The 15,769-nt window shown below is 40.5% G+C and overlaps 1 protein-coding gene and 1 long non-coding RNA gene across 3 annotated transcripts in view; one reads left to right on the plus strand and one right to left on the minus strand.

The window, feature by feature from the left end:
• Positions 1–15,769, plus strand: part of LOC138352347 (uncharacterized) — a 237,992-nt gene that overhangs the window by 62,063 nt on the left and 160,160 nt on the right. For both annotated transcript variants that reach the window (XR_011222766.1, XR_011222767.1), the window contains exon 4: positions 15,164–15,204. This is a non-coding gene — a long non-coding RNA (uncharacterized lncRNA). The remainder of the gene's footprint in view (positions 1–15,163; positions 15,205–15,769) is intronic.
• LOC123748644 (potassium channel subfamily K member 1) overlaps positions 1–15,769 on the minus strand; it is a 193,779-nt gene that overhangs the window by 17,334 nt on the left and 160,676 nt on the right. The gene's annotated exons all lie outside the window — the stretch shown is intronic.

Raw genomic sequence — 15,769 nt, forward strand, 5'->3', positions numbered from 1 at the left:
AGATCCACTCTCCCCCATTATGAAATAGACATGTCTCTTGAGGATATGATCCATTTTAGGAGACAGACTCACTGCCAGTTTTGTGAGGAGGTATTTACCCCCTCCAATTTCAAGGTTCAACATCATGATCACCTTAGGGAAAAGCTCAATTATATTGGAGCTCTATGTAATTACTGCAACCTCCGCCACAAGAATGCTCTGGAGAGTTTAGTCCTAATTGCTCATAATATGTCTTATGACATGGGCTTAATTTTGAGGGAGTTTACCATGGGTTCAAATATTAAGAGCAATATCCTCATGAGACAGGGGACGAAATATCTTAAGGTAGAAATAGGGAAGCTTAAATTTCTTGATTCACTGGCTTTTATTACAGGTAGTCTTTCATCCCTAGCAAAGACCCACATTGATTCAGCCAGCCCCTTAACATTCACTCACTCAATGATAGAGGGTTTGCCCAAAAAGAGTCACCACCTACTCTTAAAGGGTAAGCAGTTTTTCCCTTATGAATATACCACAAAAATCAGCTGCTTTAATGACACAACACTCCCTCCTATTGAAATGTTCTACAGCTCCCTAAACAAATGAGGTATAACTTTGGACGAATATAGACATTCTAATTTAGTATGGGAGGCTACAGGGTGTAGGACATTAAAAGACTACCTCCTCATTTATTTGAGGTGTGATGTAGGATTACTGGCTGACAATTTTACACACCACAGGGCAATTCTAAATGATATATATTCTTTAGAATTGACACACTATTGCAGCCTCCTAGGGTACTCCTACGACTGCTTCCTGAAAAGTAGCAGAATATCGCTGGAGTTAAGTGCAGATGTGACGTTGCACAATCTCTTATCACAAAACATACGAGGGGGTTTTACAACTGCAGTTAGGAGTTATGTCAGAGCTAACAATCGCTATGTCAACCCATCTTTTAACCCCCAGGAGGATAGGTCTTCATTCTTACTTTATCTTGACTTCAACTCCCTCTATGGGAGTTGTATGACTAGGAAATTGCCCTATGGGGGACTAAGGAGACTATCATCTGATGAGATGAACTCCTTCATTAGCGGAGGGAAGATAATGACAGAACAGCCTTTCTCTTCTAACAAAGGGTACTGGCTCTTAATTGACACCAAACTCTTAAGACCTGAAATAGCTAGACTAACAGACGATCTGCCCCTTTGTTTACACCATAGGGAAATAAGTATGGAGGATATCTCACCATTTAGTAGGGGACTTCTGGAAACAAATAACATTACAAAGCCCCCCCAAAAAAACATCAAACTGGTTGGAGATCATCTCCCCAAGAAACATTATTTCATATCTCTTCACCTTTTACAACTATTTATTGAGATAGGACTTGAAGTGGAAACAATACATGCAATTTACGAGTTCCGCCAGTCAGATTTTATGGCAGAATTTGTTAACACCAACGTTAACAATAGAAATGCCTCCAGCAGTAATGATAGGAAAACACTCTTCAAATTACTGACGAACAGTGTTTTTGGTAAAACGCTACTGAACCCAGCTCGCTATGCCATTGACACCAAACTAGTGACTTCAGCTAGGGTCTTTTTACGAGAGGTGAAGAATCCCCGCTTTAAACGAATGGTGCATTTAGGTGACAATAAATTATTGTCTGTCAGTTCCAGACCATTCATTAAAATTACTCATCCTAATTACATTGGGTTCCAGATTCTTGAGCTAGCAAAATACAGCTTGTACCATTTTTTGGTATAGGGTACTTAAGAACTACTATTCAGATAGGGTACAACTGGTGTATAGTGATACAGACAGTTTCATTTTCACCTTACTAGCTGAAGATGTCTTTAATGAGATGGGGAAAGAACCCCTTAGTTTGTGGATGGATACGAGTAATTTTCCTGAAACTCGCCCCTTGTATGATCCTTCTAAAAAGGGTGTTTTAGGGCTGTTAAAGTCAGAAGTGTCAGATAAACACATCCTTGAAGTTGTGGCACTCGAGCCCAAAATGTATAGTGTGCTTTTGCTTGACAATAAAAATTCCATCACCGCTAAGGGTATTCCCCGAGCTGTGCAAAGATCTTTAACGCATAACCACTTTAAAGAGACCCTACACAGCAATGGTGTAGTAAATACTTTTAATTACAGTCAAATAAGAAATGTAGGGGGGGCAGATGGCAACCACATTCAATACTAAGAGGGGTTTAAGCGCATTTGATGATAAGCGCTTTTACCTAAATAAATACACTAGCCTAGCGTATGGTCACCCAGACATACCATCCGATCCCCACCCCAACACCTCAGCCCAAGGAATGTCCACCGAGAGTGAAGGTGGTGACGTCATTGAACCACAAGGAGAGGAAGGACAACGCCCCACCAGCGAGAGTGAACCCTATGACGTCAGCAGTCAGTCACCTGAGGGAGGCGCACTACAACCCATTCACTCTCTGGGAGATGATGAGTCATCATCTTCGTCCCAGGAGGAGGAGAGGGAGGAAGACCCCACAACGGACTTGTGGGCGCGGAGGAGAGCTCTTGTTAATAAATATTATGTGGGGGGAGATGACCTACAATACGACTATGTTTAACCCTATGTACTTTGATAATATAATCTATAAATCATCAGGATTATTTCTTTTTCTCCTTTTTTAAGTATAAAAGCTTAAAATATATCCAACTTAAAAACAACTAAGGGAGGCGGTCCCTCTTACGGTACACTCAAGGTCATCAAGTATGAGGAGGGGTGGTGAGGGGGGGGATCACCCCTACTGAGAGGATCCTGTTTTTACACCTGTCCCATAGAGGGAGGTGGGGGGGGGGTAACTGCCGCTCACCTGAGTGTTTATTATACAAATAAATTCATTTTTTTTACTTAAATATACTGTCATACTTTTCTGTATAAATGAACATGAACATGAACATAGCGACACATAATAGATACCTATCTTCACTATTTTTACGATTGTTGCTGCCCCACACCTTGGACGACCTAATATGGAGTGGCTCTAAGTGGCACTCCGCCTCTGATTTTCTTATCTGATTGCCCTTCATAGGCGGCTACTTTACTGTAAATGAACATGATCATAGTGGCACGTAATAGATACCTATCTTCACTGTTTTTTCGAATGCTACCACACACACCTTGGGTGACCTAATATGGAGTGGCACTATGTGGCTCCCCGCTTCTGATTTCTTATCTGATCTCCCTACATAGGTGGCACTATGTGGCGCTTTCTATTCTACTATTGTGTATCATGTATGTACTCATGGTTTCTTGTATGTGGTTTTTATGTTTGTATTTTGTAATTTTCTTTTATAAATAAAAAAAAAAACTTTTGTATTCCCATTTCAATTCAAATTACGTCCATTTTTGGCCATAGAGCGCATACGAGCATAAAGTGACGGTATTTTTAAGTGGATGGGTTCGGCTGATCACGCCGACCCGTAGTTAAGGTCCGACTAACAACTGCCGTAACATTATGCATTACTTCTTCAATAATTTATACAATGTATCAGTATCTAACGATAACGCGCATATTCAGTGGTTAGTTCCAAATTAAATCAACGAAAATCTTGTTTCTTAAATTAAGTGTTAATGTTCTGACCCTACGTGACCACACTCACTACCTAACAAAACTCAGACACATTGAAATGGCCAAATCACATATCAGATTGAACATAAGAACATAAGAACATAAGAACAAAGGCAATTGCAGAAGGCCTATTGGCCCATACGAGGCAGCTCCTATTTATAACCACCCAATCCCACTCATATACATGTCCAACCCATGCTTGAAACAATCGAGGGACCCCACCTCCACAATGTTACGCGGCAATTGGTTCCACAAATCAACAACCCTGTTACTGAACCAGTATTTACCCAAGTCTTTCCTAAATCTAAACTTATCCAATTTATACCCATTGTTTCGTGTTCTGTCTTGTGTTGATACTTTTAATACCCTATTAATATCCCCTTTGTTATGTCCATTCACCCACTTGTAAACCTCTATCATGTCACCCCTAACTCTTCGCCTTTCCAGTGAATGCAACTTAAGCTTTGTTAACCTTTCTTCATATGAAAGATTTCTAATTTGTGGAATTAACTTAGTCATCCTACGCTGGACACGTTCAAATGAATTTATATCCATTCTATAATATGGCGACCAAAACTGAACTGCAAAATCTAAATGGGGCCTAACTAGAGCAAGATATAGCTTGAGAACCACACCAGGTGTCTTGTTACTAACGCTGCGATTAATAAATCCAAGTGTCCGATTTGCCTTATTACGAACATTTATGCATTGATCCTTTTGTTTTAAATTCTTACTAATCATAACTCCCAGATCCCTTTCGCAATCTCAACACCATCTAGCTCGTATCTTGTAACTCTATCATCATTACCTAACCTCAGAACTTTACATTTATCAGCATTAAACTGCATCTGCCAATCCTTTGACCATTTCAAAACCCTATCTACATCAACTTGAAGTGATAGTGAGTCCTCCTCCGAATTAATTTCCCTACCGATTTTCGTATCATCGGCAAATTTGCAAATGTTGCTACTCAAACCTGAATCTAAATCATTTATATATATTATAAACAACAGAGGTCCCAGGACAGAGCCTTGAGGTACTCCACTTACAACATTTTCCCACTCTGACTTGACTCCATTTATACTAACTCTCTGTTTCCTTTGGTATAGCCATGCCCTAATCCAGTTTAATATAGCACCCCCAATACCATGAGCCTCTATCTTTTTAATCAGTCTTTCATGTGGCACTGTATCAAAAGCTTTGCTAAAGTCAAGGTACACAACATCACAATCCTTACCACTATCAACTGCCTCAACTATGCTAGAATAAAAAGATAACAAATTTGTTAAACATGAACGGCGATTTATAAAACCATGTTGCGACTCAATTATTAATTTATGTTTTTCAAAAGGAAGACGAATTTTATTTGCTATTATAGATTCGAGTAACTTTCCCACAATAGACGTTAGGCTAATTGGTCGATAGTTAGACGCAAGTGATCTATCTCCTTTCTTAAAAACTGGTATCACATTAGCAACTTTCCAAAACTCTGGCACTCTGCCTGACTCTATTGATTTATTAAATATGGTTGACAGTGGGTCACAAAGCTCCTCTTTGCATTCTTTAAGCACCCTGGCAAACACTTCATCCGGCCCTGGGGATTTGTTTGGTTTTAGTTTTACTATTTGTTTAAGAACATCCTCCCTGGTAACTGCTAAACTCGTCAACCTGTCCTCGTCCCCACCCACATAGACTTGTTCGGCTGAAGGCATATTGTTAAGTTCCTCTTTAGTAAATACAGATACAAAATATTTATTAAAAATACTACTCATCTCTTCATCACTATCTGTTATTTGACCTGACTCGGTTTTTAACGGACCTATCCTTTCCCTAGTCTTAGTACGATATAACTGAAAAAACCCTTTAGGATTTGTCTTTGCTTGCCCTGCTATGCGAACTTCATAGTTTCTTTTTGCTTTCCTTATCTCTTTTTTAACATTTCTAACCAGTTGTACGAATTCCTGTTCTAAAGTGACCTCCCCATTTTTAATCCTTTTGTACCAAGCTCTCTTTTTACCTATAAGGTTCTTCAAATTCTTTGTTATCCACTTTGGGTCATTTGTATTCGATCTATTCAGTTTGTATGGCATACTACGTTCCTGTGCTTTGTTTAGAATATTCTTAAATAAGTTATATATTGAATTCACATCGAAATCCCCATTTACGTCACCTATCGCTGGGTTCATGTCTTGCTCCAAGACCGGCCCCCACCCCATACCCAAGACTTTCCAATCAATTTGACCCAAAGAATTTCTTAGGCTATTAAAATCAGCTTTTCGAAAATCTGGCACTTTAACAGAATTTTCTCCTACAGGTCTATTCCATTCTATGCTAAATCTGATATCTTTGTGATCACTGTTCCCTAGCTCACTCCCTATTTCGATGTCATTAATTTGTGTTTCCCTGTTAGTTAACACTAAATCTAAAATATTATTTTCCCGTGTTGGTTCCTTAATGTGTTGCGTAAGAAAGCAATCGTCAATTAATTCTAGAAAATCTTCTACTTCACTATTCCCTGTTTTGTTCAACCAGTTTATTCCACTAAAATTAAAGTCACCCATGACGTAAATACTGTTAGATCTAGATGCCCTAGATATTTCATCCCATAGATGCTTTGCTTCCATTCTGTCTAAATTTGGTGGCCTATATATAACTCCTATTATAATATTATTTGCTTTTTTTTGTATAATTCTATCCAAATAGTTTCTGTGTGTTGCTCAGTTTTGATTCCCTCTTTGAGACTACATTTCAAATTGTCCCTAACATATATGGCTACTCCCCCTCCTCGTCTAATATATCTATCTGTGTGAAATAGTTTAAATCCATTTATTTGATATTCAGCTAATAGTTCTCTATTTTCTACATTCATCCACGTTTCGGTAAGTGCAATAATATCTCTTTTTTCTGTGCAGACAAGAGCATTTAATTCGTTAATTTTATTTCTTAGACTTCTACTGTTAATGTAATATACCCTAAGTGAATTGTTATTTTGAGGCCCTTCTCTTTCCCTGATCATTTTGCCAATTCCTTTCTCCCACAAACAAATACTTTTATTATCTCCTTCCTCCAAATTAATTCCCATACCTCTATCCACTAACAGTTTAAATCCAAACAAACACCTGTAACCACTTCTTCCAACGAGTTCGCAACAGCAACAACCCCAGCTCTCGATAGATGCACCCCATCACGAGCATACATTTCATTTCTTCCATAGAAGTGTTCCCAGTTGTCTATGAAAGATATTGCATTTGATTTGCAATATCTTTCCAGCCGGCAATTGACACCAAGTGCCCTTGACATCCATTCATTTCCCACTCCCTTTCTTGGAAGAATGCCACATATGATCGGGATTCCTCCCTTGCTCCTAACTAATTCAATGGCTGTCCTGAATCTCTGTATTAGTTCCTCACTCCTAACTCGTCCAACATCATTATCCCCTGCACTAATACAAATCACAATGATTGCTTAGGTACTTAGGAAGTACCTAAGCAATCATTAGTTGTGGGAGATTCCCAGATAAGGTATTTGGATAGAACGTTTTGTGCTAGAGATAGGGGGAACAGGTTAAGGGTTTGCTATCCCGGAGCTGGCATTGGTGATATTATAAACAACATGAATGATATTATGGCTGGTAATGGGAACAATCCCATTATTTGCATTAGCGTGGGAGGAAATGATGTTGGTCGAGTTAGGAGTGAGGAACTGATTCAGAGGTATAAAACAGCCATAGAGTTAGTTAGGAGCAAGGGAGGAATCCCGATCATATGTGGCATTCTTCCAAGAAAGGGAGTGGGAAATGAATGGATATCGAGGGCACTTGGTGTCAATTGCCGGCTGGAAAGATATTGCAAATCAAATGCAATATCTTTTATAGACAACTGGGAACACTTCTATGGAAGAAATGAAATGTATGCTCGTGATGGGGTGCATCTATCGAGAGCTGGGGTTGTTGCTGTTGCGAACTCGTTGGAAGAAGTGGTTAGAGGTGTTTGTTTGGGTTTAAACTGTTAGTAGATAGAGGTATGGGAATTGATTTGGAGGAAGTAGGTAATAAAAGTATGTGTTCGTGGGAGAAAGGAATTGGCAAAACGATCAGGGAAAGAGAAGGTCCGCAAAATAACAATTCACTTAGGGTATATTACACTAACAGTAGAAGTCTAAGAAATAAAATTAACGAATTAAATGCTCTTGTCTGCACAGAAAAAATAGATATTATTGCACTTACCGAAACGTGGATGAATGTAGAAAATAGAGAACTATTAGCTGAATATCAAATATATGGATTTAAACTATTTCACACAGATAGATATATTAGACGAGGAGGTGGAGTAGCCATATATGTTAGGGACAATTTGAAATGTAGTCTCAAAGAGGGAATCAAAACAGAGCCACACACAGAAACTATTTGGATTGAATTAAACGAAAAAGCTAATAATATTATAATAGGAGTAATATATAGGCCACCAAATTTAGACAGAATGGAAGCAAAGCATCTATGGGATGAAATATCTAGAGCATCTAGATCTAACAGTATTTATGTCATGGGTGACTTTAATTTTAGCGGAATAAACTGGTTGAACAAAACAGGGAATAGTGAAGCAGAAGATTTTCTAGAATTAATTGACGATTGCTTTCTTACGCAACACATTAAGGAACCAACACGGGAAAATAATATTTTAGATTTAGTGTTAACTAACAGGGAAACGCAAATTAATGACATCGAAATAGGGAGTGAGCTAGGGAGCAGTGATCACAAAGAAATCAGATTTAGCATAGAATGGAATAGACCAGTAGGAGAAAATTCTGTTAAAGTGCCAGATTTTCGAAAAGCTGATTTTAATAGCCTAAGAAATTTTTTGGGTCAAATTGATTGGAAAGTCTTGGGTATGGGGTGTGGGCCGGTCTTGGAGCGAGACATGAACCCAGCGATAGGTGACTTAAATGGGGATTTCGATGTGGATTCAATATATAACTTATTTAAGAATATTCTAAACAAAGCACAGGAACGTAGTATACCATACAAATTGAATAGATCGAATACTAATGACCCAAAGTGGATAACAAAGAATTTGAAGAACCTTATAGGTAAAAAGAGAGCTTGGTACAAAAGGATTAAAAATGGGGAGGTCACTTTAGAACAGGAATTCGTACAACTGGTTAGAAATGTTAAAAAAAGAGATAAGGAAAGCAAAAAGAAACTATGAAGTTCGCATAGCAGGGCAAGCAAAGACAAATCCTAAAGGGTTTTTTCAGTTATATCGTACTAAGACTAGGGAAAGGATAGGTCCATTAAAAACTGAGACAGGTCAAATAACAGATAGTGATGAAGAGATGAGTAGTATTTTTAATAAATATTTTGTATCTGTATTTACTAAAGAGGAACTTAACAATATGCCTTCAGCCGAACAAGTCTATGTGGGTGGAGACGAGGACAGGTTGACTAGTTTAGCAGTTACCAGGGAGGATGTTCTTAAACAAATAGTAAAACTCAAACCAAACAAATCCCCAGGGCCGGATGAAGTGTTTGCCAGGGTGCTTAAAGAATGCAAAGAGGAGCTTTGTGACCCACTGTCAACCATATTTAATAAATCAATAGAGTCAGGCAGAGTGCCAGAGTTTTGGAAAGTTGCTAATGTGATACCAGTTTTTAAGAAAGGAGATAGATCACTTGCTTCTAACTATCGACCAATTAGCCTAACGTCTATTGTGGGAAAGTTACTCGAATCTATAATAGCAAATAAAATTCGTCTTCATCTTGAAAAACATAAATTAATAATCGAGTCGCAACATGGTTTTATAAATGGCCGTTCATGTTTAACAAATTTGTTATCTTTTTATTCTAGCATTGTTGAGGCAGTTGATAGTGGTAAGGATTGCGATGTTGTATACCTTGACTTTAGCAAAGCTTTTGATACAGTGCCACATGAAAGACTGATTAAAAAGATAGAGTCTCATGGTATTGGGGGTGCTATATTAAGCTGGATTAGGGCATGGCTATACCAAAGGAAACAGAGAGTTAGTATAAATGGAATCAAGTCAGATTGGGAAAATGTTGTAAGTGGAGTGCCTCAAGGCTCTGTCCTGGGACCTCTGTTGTTTATAATATATATAAATGATTTAGATTCAGGTTTGAGTAGCAACATTTGCAAATTTGCCGATGATACGAAAATCGGTAGGGAAATTAATTCGGAGGAGGACTCACTATCACTTCAAGTTGATCTAGATAGGGTTTTGAAATGGTCAAAGGATTGGCAGATGCAGTTTAATGCTGATAAATGTAAAGTTCTGAGGTTAGGTAATGATGATAGAGTTACAAGATACGAGCTAGATGGTGTTGTGATTGCGAAGTCGGATTGCGAAAGGGATCTGGGAGTTATGATTAGTAAGAATTTAAAACAAAAGGATCAATGCATAAATGTTCGTAATAAGGCAAATCGGACACTTGGATTTATTAATCGCAGCGTTAGTAACAAGACACCTGGTGTGGTTCTCAAGCTATATCTTGCTCTAGTTAGGCCCCATTTAGATTATGCCGTTCAGTTTTGGTCGCCATATTATAGAATGGATATAAATTCACTTGAACGTGTCCAGCGTAGGATGACTAAGTTAATTCCCCAAATTAGAAATCTTTCATATGAAGAAAGATTAACAAAGCTTAAGTTGCATTCACTGGAAAGGCGAAGAGTTAGGGGTGACATGATAGAGGTTTACAAGTGGATGAATGGACATAACCGGGGGGATATTAATAGGGTATTAAAAGTATAAACACAGGACAGAACACGAAACAATGGGTATAAATTGGATAAGTTTAGATTTAGGAAAGACTTGGGTAAATACTGGTTCAGTAACAGGGTTGTTGATTTGTGGAACCAATTGCCGCGTAACATTGTGGAGGTGGGGTCCCTCGATTGTTTCAAGCACGGGTTGGACAAGTATATGAGTGGGATTGGGTGGTTATAGAATAGGAGCTGCCTCGTATGGGCCAATAGGCCTTCTGCAGTTACCTTTGTTCTTATGTTCTTATGTAATATCACCAATTCCAGCTCCCGGGTAGCAAACCCTTAATCTGTTCCCCCTGTCTCTGGCACAAAACGTTCTGTCTAAATACCTCACCTGGGAATCTCCCACAACCAAAATTCGCTTAGATTCTCCCTTTTCCTTTCGAGCAGTTTGAATAAGTTAGGTAACTTGTCTACTGTGAGGCGGAGAACAGCCACAACTGACCAGCACGAAGCTATGCAGATTTTCGGCAGCCATATGAAGGGAATTTGTGTTAGGAAGCAACGCGCCAGCTCTGCTGACCTGTGGTATATAAGCCGGTAATGGCGTCGAGACCCTCTCTTCCTCCCCGACTCCTGAGTCACAGAGAGAATTACATTGTTTATAAATTGTCGCCTCTAAATTATGATTATTTATAAATCGAAATAATTAAGAGAATTAACTTGTTGAATTATTAAAATGATAAAAATTTTATCAACTAATATATTAGTGAGACCTAACTGGAACAACTGTAGTTCTACAATTGTCTCTGGTGGTGAGGGAGTCAGCTGACGCCGCCCCGACCTGAGAATGTGGCGGCGCTCTGCTACGCTCTTACTGAATGTGTATTATTGTGTACGGAACACGAATACTCGGAGGAATTTAATTTAATATCAAATGTTTACAAATTATTTATCATTTAAACAATCCACTTAACATTTAGAGGGGAAATTATTTCCTAAATTATTACCTTCCTTAATTGTGTAACTTTGTCCTTGTCTGATTACATCTTGTCTGTCCCTACCCTTCACCACCTTCCCTACCCTTCACCACCTTCCCTACCCTTCACCACCTTCCCTACCCTTCACCACCTTCCCTACCCTTCACCACCTTCCCTACCCTTCACCACCTTCCCTACCCTTCACCACCTTCCCTACCCTTCACCACCTTCCCTACCCTTCACCACCTTCCCTACCCTTCACCACCTTCCCTACCCTTCACTCTCTTCCCTACTCTCACTACATTCCTTTCCCTCCACCATCTTTCCCACACTTCAACTTCTTCCCTACCCTTCACCACGTTATCTACCCTTCACCACCTTCACTTCCCTTCACCCTCTTCCCATCCCTTCACCAAACTTTCCTACCATTCACCACCTTCCCTTACCTTCACCACCTTCCCACCCCCTTCACCACCTTCCCACCCCCTTCACCACCTTCCCACCCCCTTCACCACCTAGTCAACCCATGAGCACCATCTCAACCCTGCATAACCTTCCCTACCCTTCACCACCTTCCCTACCCGTCACCACCTTCCCTATCCTTCAAAACCTTCCCTACCTTTCACCACCTTCCCTACCCTCCTCCACATTACCTACCCTTCACCACCACCTTTACCCTTCACCACCTTCCATACCCTTCACCATCTTCCCAACCTTCCATCACCTTCCCTACACTGCATCACTTCCCTCCCCTCACTACTTTCCATAACCTTCACCAACTTTCCTATCCTTCACAACCTTCCCTATCCTTCACAACCTTCCCTATCCTTTACAACCTTCCCTATCCTTCACAACCTTCCCTATCCTTCACAACCTTCCCTATCCTTCACAACCTTCCCTATCCTTCACAACCTTTCCTACCTTCAATACGTTCCCTACCATTCACCACCTTCCCAACCCTTCACAATCTTCTCCACCCTTCACGACCTTCCCAGCCCTAAACCACCTTTCAACCATTCACCACCTTCTTTACCCTTCACACCTAATCACCCCTTCACCACCTTCCCTACCCTTCACCACCATCCTTACCCTTCACAACCTCCCCTACACTTCATTAACTTCCCTACCCATCACCATCTTCACTATCCTTATTACCTTCCCTACCTTGCACCACCTAATCAACCTTTCACTACCCTCCCTACCCTCACTACGTTCTCTACCCTCACTTGGTTCCCTTCCCTGCACTACCTTCCCTAATCTTCACCACAACCCTTTCCCTTCACAATCTTCCCTATCCTTCCTACCTTTCCTGCTTTGCACCATCTAATCAACCTTTCACCATCTTCTATACCCTTCACCACCTTCCCTGCCGTTCAAAACTCTCCCAAACCTTCACCACCACCCCTTCCTCTGGGGAGGAAGGGAACTCTGGGTGGTGCAGGGAGAGGGTTGTGGGTGGAGGGAACTCTGGGTGATGCAGGGGGGAGGGTTGTGGGTGGAGGGATCTCTGGGTGGAGCAGGGGGAGGGTTGTGGGTGGAGGGAACTCTGGGTGGAGCAGGGGGAGGGTTGTAAGTGGAGGGAACTCCGGGTGGAGCAGGGGGAGGGTTGTGGGTGGAGGGAACTCTGGGTGGAGCAGGGGGAGGGTTGTGGGTGGAGGGAACTCTGGGTGGAGCAGGGGAAGGGTTGTGGGGGGTAGGAATCTTCCCTAACCTTCACCACATTCTCCACTCTTCACCACTTTTCTTATCCTTTATAGCAACCCGTCCTCGACTAAAGTCCATTACATCCAGCGGTCGATACCACAGACGCATTCATCAATCTTAATTTGTTGCTCATTCAAAACAGAAATTTTCTCAGATATATATTAATATCATAATATATAAGCGTATTGTGCATATTTAGGCATTGGTTAGGTGTTTAGGTTATGTTGGCGATTATTTGTATTAGCAGTACGTGGGTGAAGCATTTATACAACCCATCCTCGACTCAAGTCCATTGCATTCAGCAGTCAACCCCACAGACGCATTCATAAATTTTAACATGCTGTTCATTCAAAACGGGAATTTTCTCAAGTATTAATTAATATTATAATATATTAGTATATTGTGTATATATAGGCATAGGATAGGTTAGGTGTTTAGGTTCTGTTGGCGATTATTTGTATTTGTAGTACGTGGGTGAAGCATTTACAGCGTTGTGATTCGAACAAAATTCGTCAGTGAAGCACTTGTTCCGGATATGTTGGAACGTCAGCAGTTGTAAGTCGTGGGTAAACCGTTTTTCATTCATAAAAAGAGGGTTGGCGGGTGGATGGAATAACTTTTGGGTCTTTGTTTGGAGGACGGGCTGGATTTATAGCATTGTGATTCGAACAAAATTCGTCAGTGAAGCACTTGTTCCGGAAGTGTTCGAACGAAATTAGTTGTGAGTCGTGTGTAAACCGTTTTTCATTCATAAAAAGAGGGTTGGCGGGTGGATGGAATAACTTTTGGGTCTTTGTTTGGAGGATGGGCTGTTTATAGAATTGTGGTTCGAACAGAAGACGTCAGCGAAGCTCTTGTTCCTGAAGTGTTCGGACGTTATCAGTTGTGTGTCGTGTGTAAACCGATTTTCATTCATAAACAGGGGGTTTGGCGTTTGGCGGCTGGATTAACATGCTTGGTATGCGAGGACGGGCTGGTTTTAAGGCAAAACTGTGATGAAACATCACCTGGCTTCGAATGAGTTTTTGAACGAGTTTACTCTCACTCTGAAACGAAGAACTGATCCCTTTACTTCTGCGGGTCAAGTCACAGCCCGGCCTCATAAACAAAGGCCAAATATTCATTAATCTAGTCGTCAAACCTATGTTTATGAACGTTAGGACTTTACACCCGACTCACAAGAGATGAAGTTCGAACATTTTTCGAACAGCGCTTTGCTAACGTCCTGTATTCGAATCGCACCTGTAAATGCTTCAGGTATATAATTTCCCATAGAACCTCAACACAACGTAACTATACCGCTAGCTCTAATATATATATATATATATATATATATATATATATATATATATATATATATATATATATATATATATATATATATATATATTGAAGAACATGTAAATTTTGTGTACTTTGTACATAAGTGTTAATTGCTGCATTTCTGGGGAGGGCTGCCGCTTGAAACGGCTCAGCCTGAGGATGGGTAGTTTGAGTATAGTCATAACATATGTGGAGTGGAGTGGAGCGGAGTGACGGAAATAAGAAAATCTAATTTGAAAAAATATCACCATTTCTGATGGAAACTAAAAACAAGTATTTAGTCGAAGTGATTTAACTGTCTGTTGTAATGTTAATTCCTGGTTGTATACAGAACAATTATAATGCTTTAAAGGCTGCAGGAACCTTAACTATGCGACTGTTGTCAAACAATGTCCAAACATCAGGGTAGATAAGGCCGCTACCGCTGTCCCCGACGAAGTGTCGACTCGGGATAGTTTAGTGTTCTACAGGAAATATTAGAGGAAGGCAGACCGTAACTGCTGTTCCAAAACAACGTACGTGTCGATCGCTCTTATCTTTAGTGCAGTGTTTATTGTCTTGTGTTGAAATATTAGGTCGTCTTCCTCGGTCTGTGTGTGTGTGTGTGTGTGTGTGTGTGTGTGTGTGTTGCTAGCAGTGTTGTGTTCAATCACTGGTCCTGCCTCGCCTTGTTAGACGAGGGGCTCCAGCGACCTCATCCTTCAGGCAAAAGTAAGTAACATCTCGATGCTCAAGCGTCACATTTACCGGCGCTGCTTATATATATGGATTAAAATATGATTATTCATGTGGAATATGAGGACCCTAATGTATAAAAAGGTGTAAAAATAAAAAAATAAAATCGTATTTTTTTTTTCAGGCAACAGGTCATCGCGGGACACAAATCCACCAATTTTTAAGGTACATAACAATTTCCTTCAGTTTCCATTGAGGCCATATTATGATGTCCGGTAATTAATCACAACTAGTGTAAGTGTAGGCTGGGTTTATCCGGGGTGGCGAGTGGGGTCGCTAAGCGTCCTAAGAATCGTAGTTGTGGGGTACAGTTTTCCTGGGGTACAGTTTTCCTGTGTACTGGGTGTATGTGTAGATACACTTGCCGGCTGACACACGTCCAGCAAGTGGTGTCAAGCTGCCTGGCCAACCAGAGGTCAGCTGGCCGGTCTTGAGGTCATGGGAGATAGGTCAGGTGAAGGGAGTACCAGCACAAGCAACTAGGTTAACCCATCTTGACCCACCACCTGTCAATTTGTCTGGTCTGTCAGGGATCGGAATTAGTGTCAAACAGGTGACTTGCTTCAAGCTTCCAAGTGTAGAGTAAGCAGCTGTAAACGTGTTCTTAGAGACACATAACATGATACGATGATCAGATTCAGATAATTTTATAAGGCAAAAAAGGGCAGCAATTATGTACACTGATGGAAGGGAAGTATCAGGAGAAAGCGCCAGGACACTGATGGAGATG

Source organism: Procambarus clarkii, chromosome 53, assembly GCF_040958095.1.
Source record: "Procambarus clarkii isolate CNS0578487 chromosome 53, FALCON_Pclarkii_2.0, whole genome shotgun sequence".
NCBI classification, from domain to species: domain Eukaryota; kingdom Metazoa; phylum Arthropoda; class Malacostraca; order Decapoda; family Cambaridae; genus Procambarus; species Procambarus clarkii.